We start from the raw sequence: 11,347 nt of genomic DNA on the forward strand, positions 1-11,347 counted from the left end.
TCATTGCAAATGAGATTTACTATTTTCTTTTTAAAAAAAAAAAAAAAAAAAAAATCTAATTAAAAGCTATGAAAAATTTGTCTCACATACTAAAATTTTTGAAAAGAAATTTAATTTTCAATGCTACATAAAATATAAATATATATGTTTATATATCATCTTAGAATTTAGCATTAATCTAAATCAAACCCAAAAACAAGCGGGGAGACGGGAGAAGATTGATCTCCTTACCTCGACAACAAGATATTCAACTAGCTGCAGTAACTCCTGCTCAAAAGAAATCTTATATTTGAATAATTGCTTGTATTATAATGACACCAAATAATCATATATTTGAACAACAGACAAATAACAGCTTTGAAATATAGAATCTGCAGCTAAATATAGAAACTAAAACATATGTTAAGAAATTTTTGAAAGATTTTATTTAGATAATAATTATTTCAAAAATTTACCGGACTGGTGGTATGGATTTGTAGGAAGAAAATCTAGTAGATTGGTGGTATTGATTCTTTTGTCTAAGCAATAACGTGGCAGGTTTTGGAAAACAAATGGTGACAACTGGAGAGAAAATTATAAGAAGAAAAGCTGGATACCATTAAAGGCAAGGCAACGGCTCTGAATCATCCGGTCACAGCTCAGTCCATTGGTTTCACATATTTCATTCAACATAATATCATAAATACTCGCATGCATTTAAGACCATACCAAATTCCATAGTTTAATAACCCCTTTTGTTCAAGGCTAATTTGTTAGCATTTCCCTATAAATATCATCCGTATTTCATGTGCATTACTCTTTCAAAGCTCTGTATGTGCATTTCTATCAATTGCATCGAGTTTTGGATGGAGGCCAAAGAGATTCGTGTGACTAATTAACTAGTTGGTAATACAATAGATTTTATGCATTAAAGAAAAACTCGACGCTTTCTTCAAATTAAGCCTTGAATCAATGTGCGAAATTATATATTTAAAGTGGGTGCAAAACAAGATAATGGCAATTTCAAGTGGGGTTTTAAATTAATTATATATATATATATATATAAACACTTAATAACTTGTAGGAAAAAGAGGTTTTAGATCAATTATCAACAATGATCAATTTGAGGAGAGAATGTAGAATTAAAGAAAGAAGAACCTTATGCTCTTAAAAAATGGATAGGAGATTATAAACATAGATACCACTTCCCAATTAATACTTTTGGTACACTCTTATTGTTTAATTCATAATTTTAAATATATTATATAATGATTAAAGGTAGGGACAACTATGCAGGGTCTTCAAATTTATGATTAATGAAGAATAACGAGAGGATTAATAAAAAGTAAGCTTAAAGAAGTTAATATGATTATATTTCACCATAGTTTAACGCAAAGGGGAAAAGGGAACATAGCTAGTGGAAAGAAGTAGAATGGGCAATTAGGTAAGGCAAAAAAAAAAAAAAAAAGTGATGGTGATTGAGGGGGGTGAAAATGTGGCTTAAGGAGGAAGCAAAGGAATCACTTTGAAGAGACCAACATGATTGGGCGGCCAAAAACTCCATGATCACACAAAACCTGAGAGAGAATCCATCCATCTATCCATCATATATATTACATAATATTAAAATTAAAACAAAGAATAATGTATGTGGAAACAACGGAAGGCATCACGTCTAGATTTTGGGACCCTCTTGACCCTTTGCACGTATGTAGCCAATACGTATATGGAGAAAAAGGCCAATATGTCCATCATTCATGTATATTTTTGAACTAAAAGGCAGTGATGTTGATGAGTTCAAAGCATTTTCGGTAGATTTATAATTAATTAAATAAAAATAATGTGAGTCATGGTGAACATTAGAAAGAATTTTTGGTAGTGAGAGATAGAAAAGAACCATAAAACCAAGTTGAATGCTAGCTTTGCCACAAACCGAGGAAAGGCCAAAGAGAAACCCTGATGCGCCTTGTCTGCCTATAAAGCAATGCCACTCATAAACCTACAAAAGCTTATCTATTCTCTCCACATCCTAAGCTGTTTTCAAAAGTTGTGCTTTAAGTTGGTTCACTACTCTTTCATTTTTATTTTTTTTTATTTTTTTTTTTTCAATTTACCATTTTGGGACTGGACTGTTGACTGAAATGTTCGATTCACGATTAATTAAAATCTTAACAACATAACTGCAATTACTATAAGTTATGTTAATTAAATTAGTTTTCCACAGGCACGAATGTTTTGGCTATTGGTATCGCTTTACAAAGATGTAGAGAGTTACGTATGTGCAATATCATCAATGGGTTGCACGGCTTTGACCGATTTTAGTTTAAAGGATATGAGAATTAATCCACCATATTTGTAACTGCAGTTGATCATTAATTAGGTTTAACGTATATATGAGTAAACGACTTTTTCCCACCCAAGGTTTGCCTTAATGACACTTTACCACCAAAAGGTTTCAAAATACCAATTTACTACCCAAACTTTATATTCTGTTTACTACCCAGAATACACTTTCCGATTTGGTGATGAATAGAAAGCAAACTTGATTTAAGCTGTTAGGGCTTTTGAAGAGGGGATGTCGTTGAGTCTTTTAGTGGTGGCAAATTAGATTTTGGTGGTCGAGATTGGTCAAAATCTGACTTGGGAGGAACGGTTATGCGTTCCACAAATCCCTCGATCGTTGACGATTGGTAGGGTCGACGAGAGTAAGGTTTGAGGGGTTTTGGTGAGTGATAATCGGAGAAGAGAATGGTGGTGGTATGGAGCCGCAACGATGTCAGAGTCATCGGTGATTGTTGGCGATTAGCGAAGTTGGCAGAAGCACACTCTTCAAAAGCCAAAAAGTCTTGACTGAGTTTGCACTCTATTCGCTGTCGAATCACAAACCCTAAGGGAAGTGTATTTTGGGTAGTTACGGAATGTAAACTTTTGGGTAATAAATTTGTATTTTGAAACTTTTTGGGTGAAAAAGTGTCATTAAGGCAAACCTTGGGTCAAAAAAAGTTGTTTACTATATATATATACAAAACCATGAGAATTAACTTTCTATAGCATGCACAACTTAGATTAGATGGTACACACACTCTCGTTAAAGCTTCTACATAATAAAATTTCACTTATCAGGCTGACATTTTAAATATATTTGCATTATTATGCTAAAGCAAAGTCTCAAATTCATAGACAAGGAGTAGTTTTTGAGACGGGCATTTACATATACATCACTCTCCTTCAGTCCTCTCTTTTCTAGTAGTTTTTCGAGTACCTTTCATTTCTCTTTCATATAATTTATGATATTTTGAGGGTAGACATGGTTATTATATCATACATGCAGAGGTTCAACAGTTATTACTGCCGGGCGCATGTATTTGGCTACATAAAACAATTAATAGTGACAGAGAGTTATTCTGCTTTAATTAGCCGTTGAAATGTCAAAGAAATAGAGCTTATAATTAGGGATGTATACGAGTAGAGTCAAGCCGAGCCGAGTATCTCAATACTCAAGCTTGGCTCGTGATAAACAGTAACAAACTCGAGCCGAGCTCAATCGAGCTTTAATATTCCTGTTTGAGTTCGAGCTCGCGAGTCTAAAGTGGTACTCGAGGTCGAGCTCGAGCCTAACCAAGCTCAATAATTTATTGTATTTTCTCTTTCTTTCCACATTTTCTCTTTCTTCTTTTCACCTATCAATATCATCTCATTTTTTTTTTCTCTTTCTTTATTTCACCTATCACCTCATTTTGTCACCTCAACTTTTTTTTTCTCTCTTTCTCCCCGTCTCTTCTCTTCTCTTTTCTTACTTCTTCAGATCTTCTCCTTGGTCTGTATTTTTTTTTTTCTTTCTTCCCATTCTCTCCTCTTTCTTCTTTACTTCTTCTATATTCTCTTCTCTATTCTCACCTCCTCTTCTTCTGCTCCTTTAGATTTTCTCCTTCATTAATTTTCTTTCACATTCTAAGCTCGAATGGAACCGAGGATTAATGAAGGTGAAAGAGATGAGTTTTTGTTTGAGCTTTGAATGGGTTTTGAGTTTTTGTTTGTGATTGGGTCATGGGTGTTGTTTGTAATTTTGACAACTTAAAAATAAAACTTTTGAAATCTTACAAATTACCCCCTAAGCTCGTTTAAGCTCGCGAGCCTGACGAGCCAAGCTCGGCCTAGATCAAACTCGGCTCGTCACTGTTCACAAGCTACTCGAGCTTGGGACGAGCCGAGCTCAAGTAGCTTGCGAGCTACCTGGCTCATGGCTCATCCCTACTCACAATTGGTAACCTTCATGAATCATTGGCGCTCATTTTCCTTGCAATATATAAATAATCTCAAAATGGGAATTTGATGTATATCGGAACGTTTTGAGAGTGAAAGAAGATTCCATAGGTATCTTTCATTCATATAAAAAAACAAAGATACTCGAGCAGGACAAAGGGAGTGACTAAGAGGATGATGAAATATTCATTCCAAACTGCTTTCTGAAAGCAAATTATTAATAACTATATAAATAAATAGACAGTGGACGAAACAATGACACTTCATTGGAGAATTTGATCGTACATAGAACATATATATAATTATATATTACAAAGAAAATTCCCAAGATAGCTAATCCAACTTCTATTTTAGTTTAGAAAATGTTTCTAGGCCTTTCATTTTATTTTATTTTTTTCTCTTATTTTAAGTTTGACATTTCAGTTCCTTAAATTTTTATTTATGCTAATATTGTTAGTTATTATTCGACTGTTAGAAGGATATTTCAAAAGACGAACTGAAAAAGGATAATTTAGTCAGATGAAAGAAAAAATTGTAACCTTCTCTGATTGTATAAATATGTAATAAGGCAACAGTAGAAGGTAATACTTTGCATTTAAATTTTTTTTTTTTTTTTATAGTAGTTATTATTTAAAATAATACTGGAAAAATTTGATTACGTCATATGCTATGTTTGAATCTTGAAAATTTCTTATTCAATTCATTAATTTTAACATAGAACACTAGCACCGAAAATTAAGATTGATTTTTTAAAAAGGCTCGTGTCATCCTCATAATATTTTAAGTGTATTTGTAAAAATAATATATACACCTACATATGGAATGGCTCACCGACTAAAAGGAGATTAAAAATACAAATATTATTTAATAAAGAAGGTTTTTTTTTTCGCTTCCTAAGTCAACTCACTATTTCATTGGTTATGGGAGTTGACCTTTACTTATATAAAGTTGCTTTGATATATAAAATACATATCAGAGGCTAAAAATATATGTAATTATACATAGATTATAGCCTACCTAGCTAATTAGCTAGTGAAGGAATATATTTAAGTTGCAATTGTTTATCTTGCACATAATTTAGCAGACTCCAACTGGATGGATCGATTCGGTTTTGACTCATCTACATAAAATTATTGCCCGTGGAATGGGGACTCTACTTTGAAATTTATTGTATTATGGAAAATGACTACAAAAATCCTCTAATTTATTAAAAATTATCCCCTTCAAAAAGATCCATAATATTACATATTGAAATGCATCCGAAGAAACTCAAACCCAAAAATTGTATTCAATTGAAATGATTAGATTTAGAATTATTTTAATGAGTCCAATATGCTTTTACATGAAAAAAAAAAATAAAAAAAAATTAAAAAAAAAACCAAAATAGATAGTTATATAGATCGTATTGAGATACATGTGTTTGGTATTTTGAAGGAAATACCTGAGATTACTGTTTGATGGAAAAGGAACATTTAATTTAATATTGCATCAATATAACTAAAAAATTTTGTTTAGCAATAAGAAAATTGTCTAATATTCTGGAAATCTTAAGAGATATTGGAATATACATGATTTTGAAACAAAGTTAACTGTAATACATTATTAAAAATTATTAAACTTTAAAATTTTGCTGACTTAAAAGAAACGGTATTGTAGAGATATTGCATATCAGTATATATGTTTGCTAATTTCTGATATTTTTGTTTTTATAATCACAAGAGTTGGTTTTTTTTTTTTTTTTTGGGTCTTAATCATCATCCTGGGAAGAATTTTTCACACTGTGTAAATTACTAAATTGAACCTACGCGTACCTTTTCAAGCCTAATTAAAGAAGAATATATACAAAGGAAATTTTAAAATAAAGAGATAAACATATTGACAGAATTAAATTAAAATCACACTTAATTAAAAGTTTAATTGTTATTAGAATCTTGTTGTCCTATCAAATAATCTTTGCATGTTTAGGCATAAAGGCATTGGATGAGGATGCATCTTTACTAGACTTAAGTTGGAAATCTATAGCTTACTTAATTAATTAACAAATAAAATTGAGCATCCAAAACTTATCAGTGTCATTTTCCATTGTCCATTAAAAATTAAAGCTAGGGGCTGAAAGTATAATTCATAGCATTTGACCTACTTATATTTAGCATTAAAACGGAGTGGCAGAGTTTTAAGGGCTAGCTGTTAGAATCATATCCATTTGTCCCTCTATGGAACACCTATTTTAAACATTTTGATATGTAACATTTATGGATATTATGTTATCTAATCTTTTAAGAAATTAATTCACTTGATAAAAGGAATAAAATTTTACAAACCCTTATTAATTTTATTTTTGAGAGTTATATGAATTGAAATAAAGTGGACTTTATTGGCAGGACATTTTATATTTGTATTAAGGTTAATTTATTTATTTATTTTTTTTTTAAAAAGGCTAATTAATTAGCGCATATACGAAAGATATATTAACAAAATTCCATCGATCCATATTCCCCTCTTTGAAAGGGATGATGCTATAGAGTACTGTAGACGAACATCTTCCTCTTCTATAAAACAATGGACATTTGTAAAGTAAAATTTCTGAAAATAGCAAATGGGAATCAGCCACGTAATAAGAAGAAAATATTTCTGTAATATAAATAAGGTCAGGACGATGCTTTTGCCTTTTGGCTATAAAAAAATTGCCAATAAAAGGGAGACCAGGCGTTATAAAAAGAGAGCATATGGTTCTGTCCACAAAACTTTAAACTAAAAATATACTATTTATCGCAAAATCTTTCTCTGCGTGTGTGCATGTGTGTGTGATTCCCACTTGCACTCAGAAATACAATGAAAGAACGAACAATTAATATTTGGTCGTTATTGGATATCTAGTAGGAGTAGAAGACTCCAATTCCATCGATCTCTTACCCTATTTTGCATTTAAACTATAAAAAGATAATGTCATGCAACCTGATAATACACTGTATTTATCTACGTACTTGGACTCTTTCTTTGCTATCTTTCACTGATTTTGGTTCAACTGCAGTCTGCCACGCTTTCCATTTGGTAATGAAACGGCTGCTTTCAGTTGGAATTGGGCAAGTTGCTGAATGCATTCATCCATGCTAGCTACTACCTACTTCATCCATGCAGTGAACTAACTATATTATATTATTTTTTTTTTACTTAATTAATTAAAATTAAAAAAAAAAATTATTTTTTCAAAATGTACATATTGTCAATTTTGACCTTTGACCAAATATGTGCTCTCAATATAGTTAGTTATTTCTTAATACAACTTGCCCATTGATTTCTTCACACTTTATTTTCTTCTTTGTACATCTTCTTTAATTTAGTTATTTAGTTAATTTGATTTCTCATTCAAAGACGTGAACTGTTTCTGAAATTACCAAAAGCACCAATTGTAAAGGCAACTCTTAAACAGATTATTATTTAAATGAATATCACAAATTAATTATAATTGTAATAAGATTGTTAGAATAAGAACAGCACTATGCCTAGTGATGTTCTATAAAATAGATATAGAGAAGATTATTGTCGGGGTAAAGTTTTAAAATTATTAAATAATATAAAAGCTATAACATTCATTAAAAAATAAAAATAAAATTTTTTTATTAAATTTTTATGGTAAGAATCTTTTTTTTTCTTTTAATTTTAAATGGTAAATATTTGTATTTTTATGTGCTACAATTTATTGTGTCTCTCCTCTTTATAATACAATGTTGAATTCTTTGAATATCGAGTTTCTTATCAAAATTAAAAAGTTATTTTATACAGTATCAATTATGAAATCGATTGTTCGGGACTAGTATCTAAAATAATTTTAAACAATTTTAAATATCGATTTAAGTAATTAATTTGTTCTTGTTTAAAGTTCCCCTTCCTTCTTCTAATTAGTTTGTTTAGTTTACTTCATTGATTGATTTTCAATTATTCAAATTAATATAAGATTAACAAGATTTATACCTAACTAAAATATTTAAGTAGGACAATTATAGTGGCATCTAATTAAAATAAGAATATAAATTGCCTCTTATTTTCTAATTTTGTGGATTATTATTTATAAGATTGCATGCAAAAGAACATATATTTAATTTTTTAAAGAAATAATATTATGCTAATTTGATTATATATATAATTACCTAATATATATGTTATATTATTGACAGATAATATCATAATAACATAATTTTGATTCAAATTTTTATGTTGTGAGAGTTAAAAATGAAGCAATAAATAAGTGCAAATGATAATGATGCTTCAAGTATTTATGCAATGAATAATAAATGAGTTGAGAGAGAAGAAATGCTCAAAGATATATAGTGATTCAGAGCTCTACCCACAAACGTCCTATCCACTTCTTCAAGGTAACTTCCTTGAAGTTCCACTAGAATCGGATTGCGCCAAACACACTAGTTAGACAGGATTTCACCTCTTACAATAGTTTGACAAGATTTCTCTCTAGATTTACAGGATTTCGCCCACGAAGTGTTTGATTAAAAGTGTGAGAAAGATTGTCTCTTAACTTAGGCTTGAACACTCAATAAGAACAATACTCTCAAAGGTATACAAATGAGTGCAAGAAAGTGATACTTTGGTTTGAATTTTTAGCTCAAGGGATTATGTGAGAATGTTTTGATATGACTTTGAATCTTTGATATTCTCTCTAATTTTCTAAGCAATAAGATGCTCTATTTATTGCTTGTTATTTCCCTTGGATGCAAAGAATCATTGTTGCAATTAATGCATGTCTAAAAAGCATATAGACACACAGGAACGAACATTCCACCATCGCAAACGGTCGTTCTTGACACCAACAATCAATTCGTACAGTTTTAGGGTTTTTGGTACGATCATTCCACCACGAGGAATGGTCGGACCATTGGCTCCTTAAAATCCATAAAAATTCCAGAAGCATGCACGACTTCCTAGAACATTGACATTTAGGCAAGAGCGATCTTTGAGTGTGAACGGTCGTTCCACCATGGTGAATGGTTGTTCCACCATGGAGAACGGTCGTTCCACTTTTGATACTTGAACTTCAACTTGATTTTCAAGACTTGTCTTCCAAGACTCGTCAAAAGCGTAAAATGTTTGAATTCTGAAGACTTTGACTTTTGACTTGGATGGAATGAGTGTGGTGCTTGGTCGTGCTTCTGTGAGCGACTAAACTCCATTTGGGCTAAAAGCATGCACGATCACCCGAAATGTTATCATGCTGAGAGGAACGTGTATCTAGGCAACTTTTTAACATTTATCCTGCACAATCGTACAAACTAGAAAAAATGCATTTTGTTTTTTGTTATGACTTATTGTCATATCTTAGCATATTAGTTAGATAACCAATCAACTCTTTGGTTAGTTTTTGCAAATCAAAACATATGAGGGTTCAACAATTCTATATGTTATATTATTGATAGATAAAATAACATATATTTAATTTTAAATAAATTACATATATTCTTGCAAATAAAAAATGCAGATAAAAAAATAATTAAAGTAAAAGTAAAACCATAATTATACTATTCCTGTCATAATTAATAAAGAGTAAAAATACATTGCAATATTTTTAAAAGAAAAATTTACCAAAAAAATAATAATAAATTAAGGGGAAAAAAATTAACTTGTTTTTAAAGACCTTTTTGTCCTTGATATATTTATATAATTATAGAATTGCCTCAGATCCAGTAAAGTGCCTAACTATAATTACATAATTGCCCTTTGTATATAAACTCACTTTTTCCACACACAACACACCAGACGCCACCCTAATCCTTAACTACATTTCTCGATTCAGCCAGTCAACTACAAGCATCCTCTCTAGTCTCGTTTATATGTTCAAGTCATTCTCTTGCTTAATTATAAATTTGTAGTTTTTTTATTCTTGCTCTTTTCTTTTCCTTCTTTTCAGAAGGTGTTGATATGTCTATATTTTCCTTATTGTCTACCTTGTATATTCCTTTTTTCTTTTTTCTTTTTTCTTTTTTCTTTTTTCTTTTTTCTTTTTTTTTTTTTTTGGGTAGAAACATTGATTGATGATCAAAACAGAGGTTATGTACCCTCTTAACATAATCTTTGTTAATTTAGTGAAAGAGTATCAATCAAATGCAATATTCATTGGTTTTTGTTAACAGAGGTGTTGTTATGTTGATCTGCAACAAGAGGGCTTTACAAGTATGCTCGACATTTGCCGTCGACGCTCGGTGGTGGTTGATGGATTTTGGGTGTTGGGTTTTTTGTTGTTGGCTTGTAGTTTATTTGCGTTTTGGATGAGATTTGTGGTGTTTGATCATAGTTTTGTGGAATTATCGTCGTTCCAGCACTCGCTTAGGTGGATCTTGCCCTTTCCGTCGCTTTGATTGTGCGGTGATGGTTTCACCACCATACAATTGCTGTGACAGTGGGTGTTTTGTTAGTTCTCGAACCTACAGATGTCGACACAGGTGTAAATTTGGTACTAACATTTTTACCTTATCCTTTTCCCCCATCCAATCCTATCCAAATACATAATTGTTTCAATATTTAAAATTCTCTTCAAAATATAATATTATCCTATTCAACTTAAAATATTTAAATTATTTTTAACCTTTTAAATTTATTAATTTACCTAACTACCTCAACATTAAAAATTCTATTCAACTCAAAATATTTAAATTATTTTTAACTTTTTAGGTTTATTAATTTAACTAACTACCTCAACATTAAAAATTTATAAATTGCCAAAAACAGCTACATTCACATTTGTCAGATTTCGGCCACCATCATCGGGAGGTGGTCGAAATCTGTTATAATGGCGTACCATTGGTTATATATAGTCAGTAATGCATCAATCTAACCTTTTTGAATCAGATTTATGACCATCAGATCTGTTGATGGTCATATCTAACCGTTAACGACAATCATATCTTGGGAGCAATCATAGAAGATTTGAGCTTCAACAGAACTTCAAGATCATTATATCCATAACAAACTGAAGATAGTAAGAGAAACAGAGAAATGAGGAGGTGAAGATTATTACTGTTTGTATTTGTTCTCATCTATGTGAATGTAGTGTTAGTTCAATGAATACAAAGTAGCCAGAAATTGTGCAACGGAGTGC

Source organism: Pistacia vera, unplaced genomic scaffold, assembly GCF_008641045.1.
Source record: "Pistacia vera cultivar Batoury unplaced genomic scaffold, PisVer_v2 Contig1045, whole genome shotgun sequence".
Taxonomy (NCBI): Eukaryota; Viridiplantae; Streptophyta; class Magnoliopsida; order Sapindales; family Anacardiaceae; genus Pistacia; species Pistacia vera.